The sequence below is a fragment of the Mastomys coucha genome, unplaced genomic scaffold, assembly GCF_008632895.1.
Source record: "Mastomys coucha isolate ucsf_1 unplaced genomic scaffold, UCSF_Mcou_1 pScaffold11, whole genome shotgun sequence".
NCBI lineage: Eukaryota > Metazoa > Chordata > Mammalia > Rodentia > Muridae > Mastomys > Mastomys coucha.
The window spans coordinates 27,647,621-27,665,123 of NW_022196893.1; the positions used below are offsets into that span (position 1 = coordinate 27,647,621).

At 48.0% G+C, this 17,503-nt stretch overlaps 1 protein-coding gene across 5 annotated transcripts in view; it reads right to left on the reverse strand.

The window, feature by feature from the left end:
* The window catches only part of Slc38a1 (solute carrier family 38 member 1), a 70,001-nt gene extending 53,997 nt beyond the window's left edge, over window positions 1-16,004 (reverse strand). Inside the window, exons 1-2 of one of the 5 annotated variants that reach the window (XM_031353878.1) lie at window positions 15,547-15,663; window positions 15,231-15,351 (exon numbers count right to left, since the gene is read on the reverse strand). The gene's annotated coding sequence lies outside the window, so the exon portion shown is untranslated. Of the gene's footprint in view, window positions 1-14,146; window positions 15,060-15,230; window positions 15,494-15,546 lie in introns of those variants that run through there. The other 4 variants (XM_031353898.1, XM_031353883.1, XM_031353870.1 and 1 more) reach the window with 4 other exon arrangements.
* Between the last annotated feature and the right edge of the window lie 1,499 nt (window positions 16,005-17,503).

The following is a 17,503-nucleotide window of genomic DNA, read 5'->3' on the forward strand; positions in this document are numbered from 1 at the left end:
ACTAATTAAATGGGAGCGGCTTGGCAGTTTTGATGGGCTTGCTCATGGTGCAGGCACAAGCCCGTCGCCGTAGGATAAGAATACAAATCTCCAGTAAACGGCATCATAGGGGATCGATCTACAACCTGGACTAATTTTATTTTGGAATTTAGCAAACAGTTTGTACATCAACCGTGAGAGATTAAATCAATCTTCAATGAAATCAGTCCATGTCAGGGAATTAGGGAATTAAAACCTCCTACTCAGAGGATTTTGGTTAATCTACCTGCTACTTTATTTCCTCATCGGGGATGAAGGATGATCAGGTCTCCCTTTCCCTCACGTGGACAGCTGTAGCATCAGTCTCTGAGTTGCCACCAACAGGACATATGGGAAGAAATTTGGGGACGCAGCATCAAGAACCGAAAGGATGCCCACAAAGGCACATGAAAGTTCAAATGCAAACCAGGATGGTGGCACGGGCCTATAGACAGGACGGGCTGGCATGACAGCCTCTTATACAATAAAGGACTTCTATAGTAAGACTCTGCGTCAAAAGGGGAGGGAGGAAGAAAACCCATGAGCATGGCTGGCCCACTAGGGTAGCCTCAAGTGTCACTTCAAGGACATCTTGGAATAGCAGAGTGTTAAAAAAACATAACTCTAGACTCTAGACCTGTGGCTCTCAACCTTCCTCCTGCTGCGACCCTTTAACACAGTTCCTCATGTTGTGGTGACCCCAACCATAAAATTATTTTCCCTGCAACTTCATAACTGTAATTTTAAGACTGTTTTAAATTGTGATGTAAATATCTGATAATGCAGGATATCTGATACACAACCCCTGTGAAGGGTCCTTCATCCCCCAGAGGGGTCAGGATCCACGGATCGAGAACCTCTCTGGCTTAGGTGAAGGTCTACCAGCAACTAATGGCTGCTGAGAGAGTCAGTCTCCTCCAGAGATGATTGCCCCTCTCTCAAAAGGTTATCCATCCCAGTGGTCAGCCATACATACATACATACATACAAGCAAGCATACGAACTACATACATACATACATACATACAAACGAACTACATGCATACACACATACGAGCTACATACATACATATACATACATACGAGCAACAATAATGGACATAACAGGATGTACTTATATTTGCACATAGGTGTATAAAAACAATTAAAGAAGCCACAAATTTGAGAACTAAGGAACACCAGAGGTGTTGTGGGGAAAGGGGGTGGAGTGGAAATTACGTAAATAACAATATTCATGTAGGAAACTCAAGTAGATAAAGGTAAGAAAAATAAAATTGAAGTTTAAAGAAGTTAATAACAAATAAATAAACAAATAACAAATAACAATAAACAAATTTTCTATGGAGTACCTCCCTGAGAATAGCTGATATATTACCTGATTCTGAATACCCCAGGAGGACAGCATCCTAGGTTAAGGGAAACCTGATACAGGGATAGTGGCTGGCATGAACCAGGGAGCTTTTTACTCAGTGATATCTAACGGACCCCCGGAAGTACCCAGTTTGGGGTATAACCTCTTTGTACGTGGAAGCCACTCAATTATCCTGTTCCTTCCAGGTCTCCCATCTAAAAGGGAAGTTTTTCTGGTGTCAGGTGATTAAACTTTCACAGCAAAAGCACATTCTGATATCTTAGATCCCAGGAGCCTCTCTCTCCTGCTGCACCAAGCTCCTCTGGGAAGGCAGAAAGCCAGGAGGGGCAGCTGAGTCCAGCAAGTGCTGGCGGCTTTGGGGGTCTTCAAACAATGGCAATGGGTGCCCCGTCTTCTCCATGCAAAGCTGGGTACATTCAAGTGGCTGGATCCCACTCTCACATCTAGAATTTCTTTAATGAAAACTGGCCTACAAAGCTGGGTAATTTCTAGACTCATGACTCTCAACTGACTCTTGCTTCTAACTGCCTGACAGGTTGTTGAAGTGAGCCTATAGTCCCGATGAGTGAGGGTTGTGGGGGGACATTTGTAATCTGTGTTAAGGAGTTTTTCTCTCTCCAAACTAGAAGGTAATAGGGTACCAGGCAGGGATTTTCTAAGAACAGGATTTGATTAGTAGGAGATTTGGAGTCTGCTGATTGAAGCTAACCTCTCATATTATCTGTGTGTGCATGCATGTGTGTGTGAGTGCATATCAAGTGAGAGCCTGTGTGCAAGTGTGTGTGCCTGTGTGTGTACGTGAGCATGTCTGTGTGTGTGTGAAATGCAAATGGCACTGACCTGTCATGTATGAAGTGAACATTACCAAAACCTGCTCACTTCAACCATGCAAGCACCAGACAGTACTAGTTCATCAGACTGGGCAAGTTTTCACGGGTATAAAATAAGTCCCCTTGAAACCTACCATGTTCCTGAAGATGAAAACTGGAAACATCAGCAAAGTTCATCCTACCTCTCACCTCCCCTGGGCTGTGCTAGGGAAATACTTGCTCAAATTCTCACGTACTTATTTGAGGGCCACGTAAAGATAGAGTCTTAAAAATGTTGAAACTATCAAACCTTTAGGGACCTGAGACAGGGTTATAGAGAAGTTATTTGGACGGGACCACGAATTTTCTTTCTTCCTGGAGAGTAACATACACTTCATGGAGACTCTAGAACAAACATGAAAGAAATTCCACCACCTAAAAATAGGCCCGAGCCTCACTCCCTCCTCCTGGTTTTCCTTCATGCATCCTTTTCCATCTCTGCCCCCGCAAAGTCCCTTCTGGTCTAATGCTGAAGATTTTAGATTGTTTTTAACCTACTTTTTTTTTTCATGGAGTACCAGATTATAAAGGGCTGTGAAGGACAGAAGTGTCTCTCTAAGCTGTTAGTTCTGGGGACATGGCTACAGAGCCAAATCGTGAGTTTGAACCCTCAGCCCTCATGGAGAAGCTTGTACACTGCTTGTATCTATAATCCCAGAGCTGGGGGTGGGGTCGGGATAGGTGGATCCCCAGAAATCCCTAGCCAGCCAATGTAGTTGAACTGCTGAGTTCCGGGTCCAGTGAGAGAATCTGTCTCAAAGACTAAAGGGGAAACTGAGGAAGACAGTCAAGGCTGGCCTTTGACGTCCACACTTACAGTGAAGGTGGGCATGATCCCACATGAATGTGTGCACACATGTACGAACCTGTGCACACACCTACACACAGACCACACACCTATGCAAAAACAAACATCAGTTCTTCACTAATAAAAAAAACACAGGTTTCGTGCGAAGCAAAACTTTACAAATGGATGAAAACATCCAAGCACTACCTGTTCTCAGCAAGCAATGATCACCAGAGTTTGGGAATCGCTGTAAAATTTCCCCGAATTTTTCTGTAGAGACAAGCTGCCTCACACAGGCACAGCCTCAGTACATCTCTGTCCAACAAAAGGTGACTGGAAAGGAAAATGTAGACACTTAAGAAAAGGAGATTCATACGGGTCATTAAGAGATTTGCTTTTTCATGTGTAATTTTAGGTTGTCTTCTGTTTTGCTTTGCTTTAAGACCATCTCACGCAGGCTGCCTGGAGGCTTCCTGGAGGGTGACCTTGAACTTCTAAATCCTCCAAGTGACAACATTACACATGCGCACCACCGTGCTTGGCTTGGATCCCAGCACTCAGGAGGCAGAGGCAGGTGGACCTCTGTGACTTTGATGCCTACAGAGTGAGTTCTAGGACAGCCAGGACTACACAGAGAAACTCTGTCAAAACAAAAGCAAAAAACAAAAAACAAAAGCAAAAACAAAGCAAGCAAACAATATATATAGAGAGAATGTTCTACCCTGAGTTCTGAAATCAAACCCAAGTCTACAAGATCACTGGTTAAGTGCTTGGTGCTCAGGAATGGGCACCCAGACTCTCACTGCTAAAGTTCAGATGCTTGATGGAGAGACTGGTAGGTAGAGCTGGGGCCTGGGCTGAGACTTCTCCGTAGAAGCAATCCACTGATGGTCGAGAGAGGTAGGATGTTCAGATTGGACTAACACACACACAAACAGATCATAATTTCCCTGGAAGGTAAGCTATTCTCAGCGTTAAGGTACTCGCCCATCCATGTAATTCAGAACTTGGGAGACACTGAGACAGAAGGACAGTAAGTATGAGGCCAGTCTGGGCTGCCTTGGAGAGACTCTGATTCAAAGGAGATAGGAAACGAAAATCTTCAGGGCATGAGAGATGGCTCCGTCACTAACGAGCTTCCTGCATGAGCAGGAGGCGCAAGTTCAGGTCCCCAGTGCCCAGGAACAGTCTAGCAGCTTGTCTGTGACCCCAGCAGTGGCTCCAGGAGTCAGGGGAGAGGGAGGGAATGAGTGTATCCCTGGGGCTCACTGGCCAGACAGTCTAGTGTAAACAGTACATTTTAGCTTCAGTCAGAGACCCTATCTCAAAAATCAAAGAAATGGCCCAAAGAGATAAAGTGGGTCACGCCGGTGGTTAAAGGCACTTGCCACCAAAGCCTGATGACCCAAGTTCAACACCTGGGACCCACGTGGTGGAAGGAGACAACCAAATCCCACATGCTGTCTCCGACATCCACATGTGCACGCACGCAACAGTGAGACTATACAGCTACATAAGCCATCATATGATGTGGGGTTTGTTTTGTTTTGTTTTGTTTTTTGAGACAGGGCTTCTCTGTATAGCCCTGGCTGTCCTGGACCTCTCTGTAGACCAGGCTGGCCTCAAACTCAGAAATCCGCCTGCCTCTGCCTCCCAAGTGCTGGGATTAAAGGCGCGCGCCACCACTGCCCAACTTATGATGTTAACCCAATAACTACACCTCAAAATTGAAAATAGCTAAAAATCATGCCTTACTCAGCACAGAGCACTCCTGATCCTTACCGTAGCCTCACACTGGTCTTGAGGCAAGGATTATTTTCCTCGTACATTTAGCACAGTACCCAAGGAAACTACCTCATAAGATGACTCTGCATTGCATTATATGTACCAAGACAGGGATGTGCAAAGAACCATGTGTGGCTTTAAGTCACCTGGAACCTTTTTAAGCAAGCAAGGCCACCCCATACAAGATGTTAGCATACCTTAAAACATTTTGCACGACAGAGAGAAAACTAACAGAGCAAAGGCAACATCCAGGAAGATTTCAGAAATACACACGTTCCGGTACTGTATGCATCGTATGGAAGGAAGGAAGGAAGGAAGGAACGAAGGAAGGAAGGAAGGAAGGAAGAAGGGAGGGAGGGAGGGAAGGAAGGAAGGAAAGGAGAGAGGGAGGGAAGGAGGGAGGGAAGGAGGAAAGGAAGGAACGAAAAAGGAAGAGAAATGGTAAGACCTGATCAGGACTTGAACTGTGTGCCACGCTTACTTAGATAGTACTAGGTGAGGGGCTGGCTAGCTCAGTCACAGGCAGTTGTGAGCTGCTTGGCACTGGAACTTTGGTCCTCTGGAGAAGCAGCCAGTGCTCACTCTGCTGAGCCATCCCTCCAGCTCCTGTTTTGTTTTGATTATAAAGAAATAATAATAATAATAAATTAATAATAATAATAATAATAATAATATCCCAGCTCAACACCTGGAGTGAACCCCAACAGTTAACTAAGTCTGAGGAAGTCTTTACAAAGAGACATGCCAGGAGCTGAGCATCATGGGACGTGCTCAGCACTGGTCTAATACTGGGAAGAGACATGCCAGTAGCTGAGCATCATGGGACGTGCTCAGCACTGGTTTGATACTGGGATGCAAATCAGAAGTGCAAGAAGCCACAACCTCACACACCCGCATCAAAAAACTCATGAGATAGCAAATGTTGTTGAGGGTGTGCAGAAAGAGCGTCCTTGTACACTGTAGGTGGAAATTTACATTGAGATTCCTAAAAAAATTAAAAATAGAATCACCATATGACCCAACAATCCCTCTTCTGGGCACACACCCAAAGGACTAAAATCCCCGCTTCTTGAGGACATCTGCACTCACATGTTCAGTGCGGCCGGCCTTATCCTGATAGCCCAGACACTAGCGAGACACCGAGACACGGGAACTGCCCACGGACGGCTGGCTGTGGAAACAGTAACCCACACATGTGTGTGTGCGCGCGCACACACACACACACACACACACACCCAGAGACACACACAGAGACACACAGACACATATCCAGACACTGAAACACATACAGGTATACACACATACATGTGCATACACATACACAGATACACACAGACAGACAAACAGTCTTATTCTCTGGTCGTCTCCTCCCACAACTAGCTGAGTCCGTTTACACACTTGAGAGTCTCAGATCTCTGCACTTACACTACACTATAATGATCTGAATCTATACGCAAACACACAAGTCTATTTCAAAAGGCCTCAGACAGACTAAACAAGTTAACTCTAGCTTACTTATATAATTTTATAACCTATTACTGTTACTTATTATGTTATTGCTTATAATATCTTACTTCTAGTTGGGTTATCTTGTCTAAGTCCAATAAGGCATCATTAGCATATCACATCTGTTGTCACATGTCACTGGGTAAATACAACAAGAAAACAATATAGGAGACAGCCAAGCTCTGGAGCTATTACACACAGGACCTGATCATTATGAACCCAGAACGGAGGCACACTTTGTAATCTCAGAGCAGGTAGGCCAAGGCAGAGGACTGCTACAAATTCAGCTTGTCTACACAGTGAGTTCTAGCCCAGCCAGGTCTATATAGGGAGAAAAAACAAACCAAACCAAAAACCCTACAAAGACCTAGCAGAGGGTCTGATTTCAGTTCCAAGCACCCATACCAGGACACAGCACCAAGGGGTGTGATACCTTCTGGATTCCCAGGGTACTGCGCTCACATGCACATACCCACATACAGATAAACAATATGTGTAATTAAACAACAAAAACAAAGCTTAAAAAAAAAATCTAGGGCAGGCAGGACAGCTCAGAAAATTAATGAACTTGCCACAAGCCCAATGGCTGAGTTTGATCCCCTACATGATGGAAGGAGAGAACATACTTTCAAAACTTGTCCTCTGACCCTCACATGCATACGGTGGCACCATGCCTGGCATTGCCTGTGTGCACACATGCACACTCTAAATGTAAATAAAACAAAGACCCAAATATTAGGCTACATATAGTACTTCCATTAAAAGCTTAATGTTGACAACTGAAACCTTTGAAACTAGGGATTCCTGGGAGACAGGGGAGATCGAGAGAGAGACAGAGAGAGAGAGAGAGAGAGAGAGAGAGAGACAGAGAGAGAGAGAGACAGAGACAGAGACAGGGAGAGAGAGAGAGAGAGAGAGAGAGAGAGAGAGAGAGAGAGAGAGAGAGAGAGAGAGAGAGAGAGAGAGAGAAAGAAAGCCACACGGGAGAGCGAGTGCAGAGCAGGCTGCTTCTCTTGTTGAAGATCCCAGACCAGTCAATGCCAGTGGCTGTAGATTCACTGGAAGCATGCTTCCTTTGGATGAAGGTATAAAACTCTCAGCTCCTTCCCCTGCACCATGCCTGCCTGGATGCTGCCATTTTCCCACTATGTGGATACTGGACTGAATCTCTGAAACTGTAAGCCAGCCCCCATTAAATGTTTCCTTTATAAGAGTTGCCTTGATTGCGGTGTCTCTTCACAGCAATGGAAACCCTAAGACAAGCTGGGTGGCAGTGGCATGTGCCTTTAATCCTAGAACTCAAGAAGTATAAGGAGGTGGATCTCTCTATGAGTTCAAAGCCAGCCTGGTCTATAGTGATAGTTTCAGGACAGCCAAGGCTACATACACAGTGAAACCCTATCTGGAAAAACTAGAGGAAGAAAAGAAAAGAAAAGAAAAGGAAAGGAAACAAAGAAAAGAGCAAACAGAAAATGCTTAAAAGACTTGCCTATAGGCCAGTGTTATGGCGGCCTTTTTAAAACTCAGACCCCTCTTCCTGGATGACTATAGCCATGCAGGCTGACAGAAACTGTCGGGCACAGTCCTAAATCCCATGGTTTAGCCACGCATCATAAGGACTTACAGGGTCTGCATGGTTCTAGCAAGCTAAGGCGTCTGTCAGCCTTCACTCTCTTTGCCTCGTGACCTCTCAGCTTGCCCCTCACTGAATACCTTGCCTAGTTTTTGAGTTTATTACCAGCAGCCCCTCCCCCATCTGCCCCAAGGGCAGGAGTAATTCTGTGGTGCTGCCCTTCCAGCACGTTCAGAACTCTCCCATCTGGGTGTAAGGCTTACCCACAAGCATCTTTCAGATCTCCTTTCTCTCATTTTAGACTATAATTTCTTTGCCAAACTGGGATTTAAGAAAAATACATGGGATCTCCCTTCCAAACTCTACTTGGTCATGATGGTGTCCCTTAACACAAAACATGGTTTTGTTTGGGTTGGTTTTATCTGTAGGAAGAGAGGGGAGGAAGGAGAGCAGATCCATCAGCTCCTTCCAGCTTAGAAATTTCCATAAATTCTTTAGGTCTCCGCCTGGCTGCGGTTGCTCGCCAGACCTGTCTACTTGGCTGTTTGCCACAGCCATCGCTGCAGACTGGAAGCTGAACTTAGCACCTGACTTCCAACCTGGGTATCACTTTAAAGCAACCTACCCAGACAGTTACCACAGCCTGCCTGTTTCCTATCCTAAAGGCCGACCCCTTCCCTCCCTATCGCTCTGCCAGACCACCTTCTCCTCCCTACACCACTTCTGGAACCCTCTGCTCTCCCAACTGCAGAAAAGGATTCTCTTGGAAAACATTTACTTTGCATCCCACTCTTCCAAATATGTACGGAGTGACTTCTAGATCCTAAGTGTAAATCGCTCACAACCCTCTCTTTTCCTTCCCCCTGTGCTGGAACTCCTGTAGTGGTCTGCTTGCTCCCAGGCTGTCCCTACTAGGTCCTGTCCCAACTTCCCACCCCCACCCCCTGTACAAACTGGACTAGGACCTTGCTTTCTTTTCTTTTTTTCTTCTTTTAAAGATTTATTAATTGATGTGTATGAGTATACTGTAGCTGTCTTCAGACACACCAGAAGAGGGCATCAGATCCCATTAGAGGGTCGTGAGCCACCATGTGGTTGCTGGGAATTGAACTCAGGACTCTGGCGTCACACAAATCTGCTGTGTGGATTACTTACTGGTTTGGGTTGAGGACTCAGGTATTTTAATAATGATGTTTTTGTTTTTGAGGTTTGTTTCTTTTTTTTTAATTGTTTTGTTTTTGTTCGTTTGTTTGTTTTTGCAATTTCTGTTTTCTGGGGGAGCAGTATCAAGGTAACACAGGCTTCACAGGTCCATAGCCCAGTAGACGCTCTTTAACACCAGAGATGACAGAAGTCATTTTAACACCCGAGATGACAGAAGTCTGCAGACACACAGAGATCCTCACCCATACAATCTCTCCAGAAGAGAGACATAAAAACCTAGAGTTGCGTAGCAGGCAGCCCTGCTTCACGCCCGTGAACCTGCACACAATGCCCTTTAGGCTGAATCTGGAGGAGGAGGGGATGAGAATGCATCTGAAAGCACAGCCCCAGGGAAGGTATTTTCTTCATATCCTGGAATGTTTAAGATTCTCCATGTGGCTTCTAAAAGTCGAGAGAAGGCAGCATATCAAAGCTGTCTGTCTCAACTGGGAGGAGCTTTGCCTCCCTCTGAGGGGTCTGAGGGGTCACTGTAAGCCTCCAGCAGGCCTGGCCAGACTTGGCGTGGCAAAGGCAGATGAGATCTGGCTCGAAATGGCAGCAGTGGCAACCTAGTAGTAAAGAAGGCTCATTAAGAACACACACGGGCCAGCCAGGCAGTGGTGGCGCAAGCCTTTAATCCCAGCGCTTGGGAGGCAGAGGCAGGCGGATTTCTGAGTTCAAGACCAACCTGGTTTACAGAGTGAGTTCCAGGGCAGCCAGGGCTACATAGAGAAACCCTGTCTCAGAAAACACACACACCAGCAGTCACTGGGGTCATGGCAACTAGCCACTGAATTATAGAACAGACCATCTCTACACTGCACCCTATCCTATCCACCATCTTCCAGTTCCTGTTGTATTCTATGACTGTTCAAGTCCCTACATATCACCCCAGGTTCTGTGCTTTCAATACGCCCAGGCTATGGTATCTATGAATTAATATCCGTATTTACATGTTTCAAAATTTGAGATAGAAAGTCAAGTCAACATACACCTCTGGATGTAAGAAAATAGATACTATACTACTGTAAAATAATAATGAAGATGATGGTGATAAAGATCAGCATTTGGAGTTTACTGAGCAGGGAGTCCATTGGTGTGACTACTAATACAAGTAAAACTCTCAGTAACTGAAAGTAGATTTCTACAATTACAACAAATGTAAGCAGTCAAAAACAACAGTGAACACACTAAAGAAAAGTATTATTCTCTACATATGCGCGTTTAGTTACATTGATATTTGTGATCGAAGACCAATCTTCTACTAAAAGCAGTGGGCAGTGCCTGCGCTGTATTTAACCCTAGCTGAGCTGACAGTCTAGTCCTAACGAAATGCCCTAGGAAAAAAACAAATGTAGAGGGGTTAAAAGCACCCTAAAGTGGCATATGAAAATTAGATCTTTTTAACACACAGTCCTTTATGTACTTCAATTTGAAAAGAGAAGAAAGTCCCAAAGACACATTGTCATTCAAAGATCACTTGATGATGCAGAAATTGAACGATTCCGTTCCCTATCTGGGTTTCTAGAAGTTGAATGAACTGATGTTCTCTCAAGCTCTTTCCGGGTTCTCACCCCCTCTGGTTGATCTGTCTGCTTACAGTTCAACTTTAACTAAAAAAGAGGGACTCGTGGATACATCTCAACAGCTGACTCACGACCAGTTCCTGCCAATCTAGCTGGACATGGGAACAACCCAGGAAACTTAAAAAAGAAAATCAGAGATAAAGAGTGACCTTATACACCATGGGTCTAGTATGGGATCCAACTATGAGTATTTTCAATGCTCTCCAGAGGATTCTAATGGGAAACCAGCCTTAAGATCTACAGACTGAGAGTAAAGGCAAGATCAAATGCGGCTCGTGTGTCAGGGCAGGCTAGACAGATTAACAACACAGAGTAGGCTCACAGAACTGGAAAACACCAGTCTTAGTCAGGTCCCTCCAACGAGCAAAAGGAACAAGACAATCTTTAGGGTTTTGTTTTGTTTAAAATAGGGTCTTACTGCATAGCCTTGGCTGGTTTAGAACCCACTATATAGGCCAGACTTTACAGAGATCCTCCTGCTTCTGCCTCTAGAGTGCTGGGACTAAAGGCATGCGCTACCACACCCACTGACATTTTTTAAGGAGCTCTGGAAATCCGTATGTGAGGTGATAGATATCCTAATTTTTATCCAGCAATTAAGTCCAAATAATCTTAAAAGGGAAAATGTAATTCACACAAAATATCCCCACAAGATTATGCAGGACATGCTCACAACATGAACTATGACAACTTAAGGCTCATTTTCATCAGCCCCGCCCCTTCCATCAGCCCCTTTCTTCCTCAGGCCACGGCCTATCCTGTTCCTTTTCCTTTCCAGCCTCCTTCAGTCATCGTAAGAGATGGAAACTGAGATCCTCACATTACATCTTCATGTGATCCTGGCTGTCTCACTGGAAGGGCCTCCCAGCCTGGGAAAATACAGGCCACACGTCGTAACCTGAGGCTAGGGCCCCATGATGTCAGCCGCTGGATGGTTGGTAAAATCGAAGGGAAAAGTCAGTCAAGCTCACAGCCTCACGTTGCTAAGAGTTCATCAGGCAACACGTAGGCATCCTCATTTAATCTGATGCTGGTTTGTGGGCTTTGCTTCTAAGTCTAAACTACTACAGGATCACCCCGCATTGTTTTGTTTGCTTGGGTTTTTGCTTTTTTTTTTTCACTCTTCTGTCTGATCTGTCTGAATCTTTGGAGGTGGAATCTGTAAATTAGTATATTTCCAAAGACACAGGTTGAGTCTGCTGTGGAGCCAGGCTGAGAACACTCCAACAAACAAACAAACAACCCTTCTACAAGCCTGGCTTGACAGTGAACTTAGACAGTGCCTTCCTGAATAACCCTGACTTTTCGGCACAGCTCGGGATGGAGACAGTAAGGCCTCAACCTGTCACCTGGGCTGCCCATAGGCTCCTGCAACCTCTCGGGAAGTGAGGCTCTCACTTCGCCAACCCCACTTCCCATTGCCAAACCGCTTCTACAAATCTGAACACCTCTGCCACTAATGACTGGCTTGAAACCCATGATCACCAGAAAACCAATAACCAAGCCATCAGATCGTACATGAGAGTGTCTGCATAACCTCACGTCATCCTCCATCTTAATGAAATCTCTGGGATAGCTCAATAATCACCATGGGTGTTGTTCTCATTTAATAAATGAGGGGGGAAATTCTGATGCTCGGAGATATTCAACAATTTACCCCAAGTTCCCAAGGCCATTAAGTTGCAGCCTGGTGTGCAGATCTGAGCTACCCGCTAAGCCTTACCATCTCTTTCCTACCACCTGGCATGACATCTGGAGTGAAAAAAAAAGTTATAAAAGGGAGGAGGTCACTAAACGCTTCTAAGAGGCAGAAAAATAAGCACCCTGACCAGACTGTCACAAAATACAGGACTTCAGTAGGCATTCTACTCTGGAAGCCACATAGGCACTGGGGCAGAAAAATACCTGGGACCAGGGTAGGGGGTGTTGCAGTGTGCCCTGGAAGAAAGACAATGTCACTTGGGAGACAGAAAAAGAGGTGACAGTTCTCAATACCTGGCAAAAGAATCCAGGCTCTTTCTAAGCAAGTGGAAACTCAGTTCAGAGGGAGAGCCCTACAAAATTGGAACTGTTTAAACACAGGATACAATGTAAAACTCAGGGACCTGCCCAGACCGAGCTAAGGGGGCTGCGACTAGCATGGAAGAGACCAACCGAGCAGCTACCCCACCACCTAAGCTGACTCCCTCGCTCCTAAGCAGGCTTGCATCTTCCTCCCACATCCTCAGACACTTCAAGGGACTCCCCAGCCTACAATTCCTGAATCTCAACAATCCACTTGATGGGTCTGCATATTTGGGGGATGCAGATGAAAGGACAAGCAAGGGACATTTTCAATGCCCTGTCACTGCTCAAAAGTAGAAACCATGGCAAGAGAAAAGCAGAGCAGAAAGACTTCAGTGTTTCAAACTTCAGGGAAGAGGTCCAATTATGGAATAGGGAAAAAAGATGAGCAGCTGCCGGGTAAAGGGCTGGGCAAGCTACCTTGCCAAGGTCACCACCCAGCAAGAATTTATTAAGCAATTCCCGGGTCCCTGGCCTAAGAGGAGAAAAAAGGTGAACATGGTAGCAGACGTCAGGCCTCTTAAGTCCACTGCTTCCTCATCGTAACCCCTAGACCATGAAACAAGGTAAAAAAAAAAAAAAATACCGAAGCAGCAAAGTTGAAAGGCTCCAAAGTGCCTTTAAATCTGCTCATGTGTCTGCTGGATTCCAGGCAGTCCATGGCGCAGTAAGTACTCTTTCTTCTGAAAACCTCCCCCTAATTATTCCCATAGACAATTCTTTCTCCTCACTAAGAAAGGCACACCACCCCTCACACAACCCCTTCTAATGGGTCCCCTATCTCAAGCATCCTCCGGGTTCACTCATGTGTGTCTCATTTCTTCGCAACCTGAACACCTGGCATTTCTGTTTGCGTTCATCCATAGTCTGTTTCCTGTTGAAATGGACATTGCACAGGAGCCGGAACTCGATCTGATTAGTTGCTGCCTGCTACACAAGCATCCCTAATTATTCAACACCTGTTCTTAAAAAAAAAAAAAAGCCCTATTAAGATCAAAACCTCAATCAAACTAGGCCGCGCTTCCGTTGCTTTCTGCCACACACTGAGAACTAAGTAACTCAACAGCAGTCAATTAAGTCATTTTAAGGCAGAGGTTAGGCGGCCATAGCAGACCCTTTCCGTGGCGGGACTTGCCAGTTTCCTATAGGGTGAGTTATTTGACAATGAGGCCAGCCAGCACAGGTTTTATTTCCGTTGTCCTTCTGACGTCAGAAAAAGCACGAGTTGCAGCACTGTTTCTTGTATCAAGGTGACAAATTACAGCCTTGCTAGCCCTGCGTTCTCCAAACCATACAATTATCCCTCCTCCCCTCTCCATTGTATTCTTTTTAAGTTTAAAAGAAAAAAAAACCGCGGAGGTGTCAAATCTTGCAAACGCATACCGTTTTCTAGCAGCGGGTCCTTTCCCCTCTTCCACGTACGACACGGTCTATCCGTCTGAGACTAGTACGCGATCCCCCAGCCAGTGTGTCTCCCACCGACAGAACAGGCTGGTGAGAGCCGGGGCCCACGCCGCAGAGCGAGACACAAAGGGCTGGAGCAAGCGCCACCTTCCTCCGCCCGAGGCAGCTGGCGAAAGGCGGTTCGCGGCGAGACACGCTCACCGCGAAACTCCTTTTGCCGCCTTTTGCACTCGAGTCTAGTGCGAGCACAGTAGGGCCGAAACCCAGCGGCGGGCGATGCACCGGGAACCGCTCGCCGTTCGCGAGGGTACGGTGCAGCCCCGCACCCAGAGCCGGGCTGTGGCGGGGGGGCCTGGGGGAGATTAAGGCGGGCTCCCGGAGATCTCGGCGCGCTCTCCTCCGCGCGTGGAGCCGAGCAGTTTAAAAGCCTTTTGCCGCAACGCTTGGGGCCAGGTGCGGGGGAGGGGAGACCAGGGCGCAAGGGTCCTGCGCAAGCAGTGGCCTTTTGTTCTCCCGCCCCACCGGACCCGGCTCTCGTAAAGGAAGTAGCCTATCGCCGGCTCTTCATTCCGGGGAGAGCCTCCAGGGAGGGAGAGGAAAGTGAGTCACTGCCAGCATCCTCCCACTAACCCGAGCCGAGACAGGGGCCGAGCCCGTGGAGGTGCAGCCAACGTGCACCTGTTTACGGCGCTGGAGAGCCGGTCTCCGAGGCTCCGCTGCCCGGCCAGTCCTCCGACGCTGACTGACTCACTCCTCGGTGTACCTTCCGCCCCCTCACATCGCATGCTTGGTCCCTAAACCTCGAAAACGGCACCAGATCTGGTGCCACACTCCCGCCACCATAAAACCAGGACTACAAAGTAAGGCACGGCGCGCCACGGCGGAATCTGGGGTCCCTGCGTTCGGGGATGGGCACCGGACGCTGCCTTCTAGAAAGGCGCCGCGGCACTCTGCCCGAGTCCACGAGACATCGGAGGCTGTCTGAGTTAGCCTCCTTCCCCTCGGGTTGAAACTCCCCTTCCCTCCAAGCCGCCGCTCCCTCTGCTCTCCAAACGCACCTTACCTCGAGAAATAAAGGGAAAGGCGCTGCCAAAGTGTCCGCCCTTCCAGGCCGTCCCCGGCAGTTAGATGTCCTTTTTGTGTCAAGGTCTGGCTAGGGAAAAGGTGGCCCCTGGTCTGCGAGACTGGGCGGGGAGGATCCGGGTGGCGGATTTCGTAGGAAGGTAAAAGGCCGGGTTACCGGCGACCTTCAGGCAGAGTGGCGTGGCCGCGGCTCTCCTCCTCCTCCTTCTCCACCTCCTCCTCCTCCTCCTCCTCCCAGGGCTGGTTGCATCAGAGTTTCCCCCCACCCACACTCTGCCCGCCAGCCTCGCACTTACATCCACACGCGCGGCGCGGAGGGGCTCCAGCCTGACTCATTGGCTACTGCGGGGCGCGTCGCCCTTTCTCTTCTGCAGTTTGGGGACGGGAGCGCGGCCTTTCAGACCATCATCCCTCCCTGCCCGCGCGCCCGCCGAGCCGAGCTGCGTGCGGCAGAGCAGTGCGGGTCACATGCCGCTGGTCGCCGCACTTTCTTGCCCCTCTCCCCCCTCCCAGAGGCTGTTGGACCTCTAGGCGACCGCGGCTGGCGGACACCGAGCATCCAGGAAGGGCAGTGCGAACGGATGCGCGAGCAAGGCGCTGGTGGTACCCGAGCACACGGAGGCTGCGCGCCGCCCCGCACCTGCCTGCGCCCTCCCGGGGCCTGGGCTGGGGCCACAGCTGCCGCACCCGCACCCTCGGGGTTGGAGGTGGAGTGGCTCACTCGCCCAGGCGGTGGCAGGGGGCCGTCTCTTGGGGTACGCCAGGGCCTCAGCGACCGGAGTTGCATTGTGGGAAAGGAGCAGCGTGAGGGTAGCCTCGCGACCCAGAGGCGGTGGCGGACTACGAGACGCAGGGACACCTTCGGAAACGTGGTGTCCCGAGCCAGCAAGCTAAAGCGCCTCCCGTCTCCCACCGCGACACCTGCAGTCCCCCCAGAGCAGCTCTGGGAAACCCTTGGGACTCAGTGTGACAATAACCCAAGGGGTCTGCACCAATAGCCCTGCTGCCCCGGCCACGTGACTCTACCCTTGTTGGGCCTGGAAATTGGAACAGGCTGGAAGCCGTATCCGCCTCGGGGCTCCTCCTCCTGCCCCACTCTTTGTCTGAGGTGCAGCCCCTTAACTGACTGGCTGGCACAGTCGCTTCTCCTTAAAATGGCGACAGGAAATCCCACCTGCAAGCCAGCCAATGAGGCCGCCACCACCACCACGGAGTCTGCCGCGTGGTAGCCTGAGCCCCTCTCAACCGGATGGCTCCTGTTATGGGTCCGGCCAGAGCTTCATCAGCCTGACCGCTAATAAATTATAACCAAGAGGATTTTATTCAGACATTGGCGCCGAGCTGGGATTCTGAATGCAGCACCCAGACACCTCAGCCAGGGGTTTATAAAAGCAAATAATACAAAGATACAATGTTCTCTTGCAAGCTTGTTTTCAGAAGCAGAACAAACAGTTTTAAAAAAATCATCATCATCATCATCATAAAAGATTAACCCTTAGCACCCCTTAACATTTGGAGGTCTAATTTTGCTTTAAGCACAGAGATTTTAAACATAAAGTTAGCCATCAATGTTCCGTCTTCTTGTTCCATCAAAACAAGAAATGGCGTTTTAATCACGATTCAAAAATGACTACCCGGAGCCTTTCAAGATGCTGGGTCATGCTGTTTTGCAGTGGTTACAGATTTTCAGTCTCCACTGGAAAAGTGAAGGGACAACCAAGATTTAAGCTTTTTTTAGTGGTTAATATTCTTGCTCCCGTCCAATGGCGGCAAATGGTAGTGGTTAGTTAAACACCGGCTTCCAAAGAAACGAGTACGAGGTGTGTCCCTGAACGTGCCTGAAAACCGAAAGGTCTTTGCCAACCAAAGGGCAGCCTCGCCCAGCACGGGGCAGTTTCTTCCTCAAAGACAGCGTCTTTTCCCCTTGCCCTTTTTCTGTCCAGTTGCTCCTTTGTGTGCAAAACTTACGTATTTCAGCAACGCTCTGTAAGTTTACACCAAAAGTCTACTCTTTTCACCTTTCTTCCTAAAGGAAGTCGAAAGTAACGATTTTGTTACAATTATGACTAAGTCACCTCAAGTAGGTAAGTGAGCCACCAGCAGACTCAATTAACCTGGACCCCCGAGGCCTCTCAAACACTGGACTACCAACTGGGCAGCATACACGGAGCTGATACGAGGCCTCCAACACATATATAGCAGAGGACCCAGGAGGATCTGAGTTCAGTCAGAGAAGATGCACCTAACCCTCAA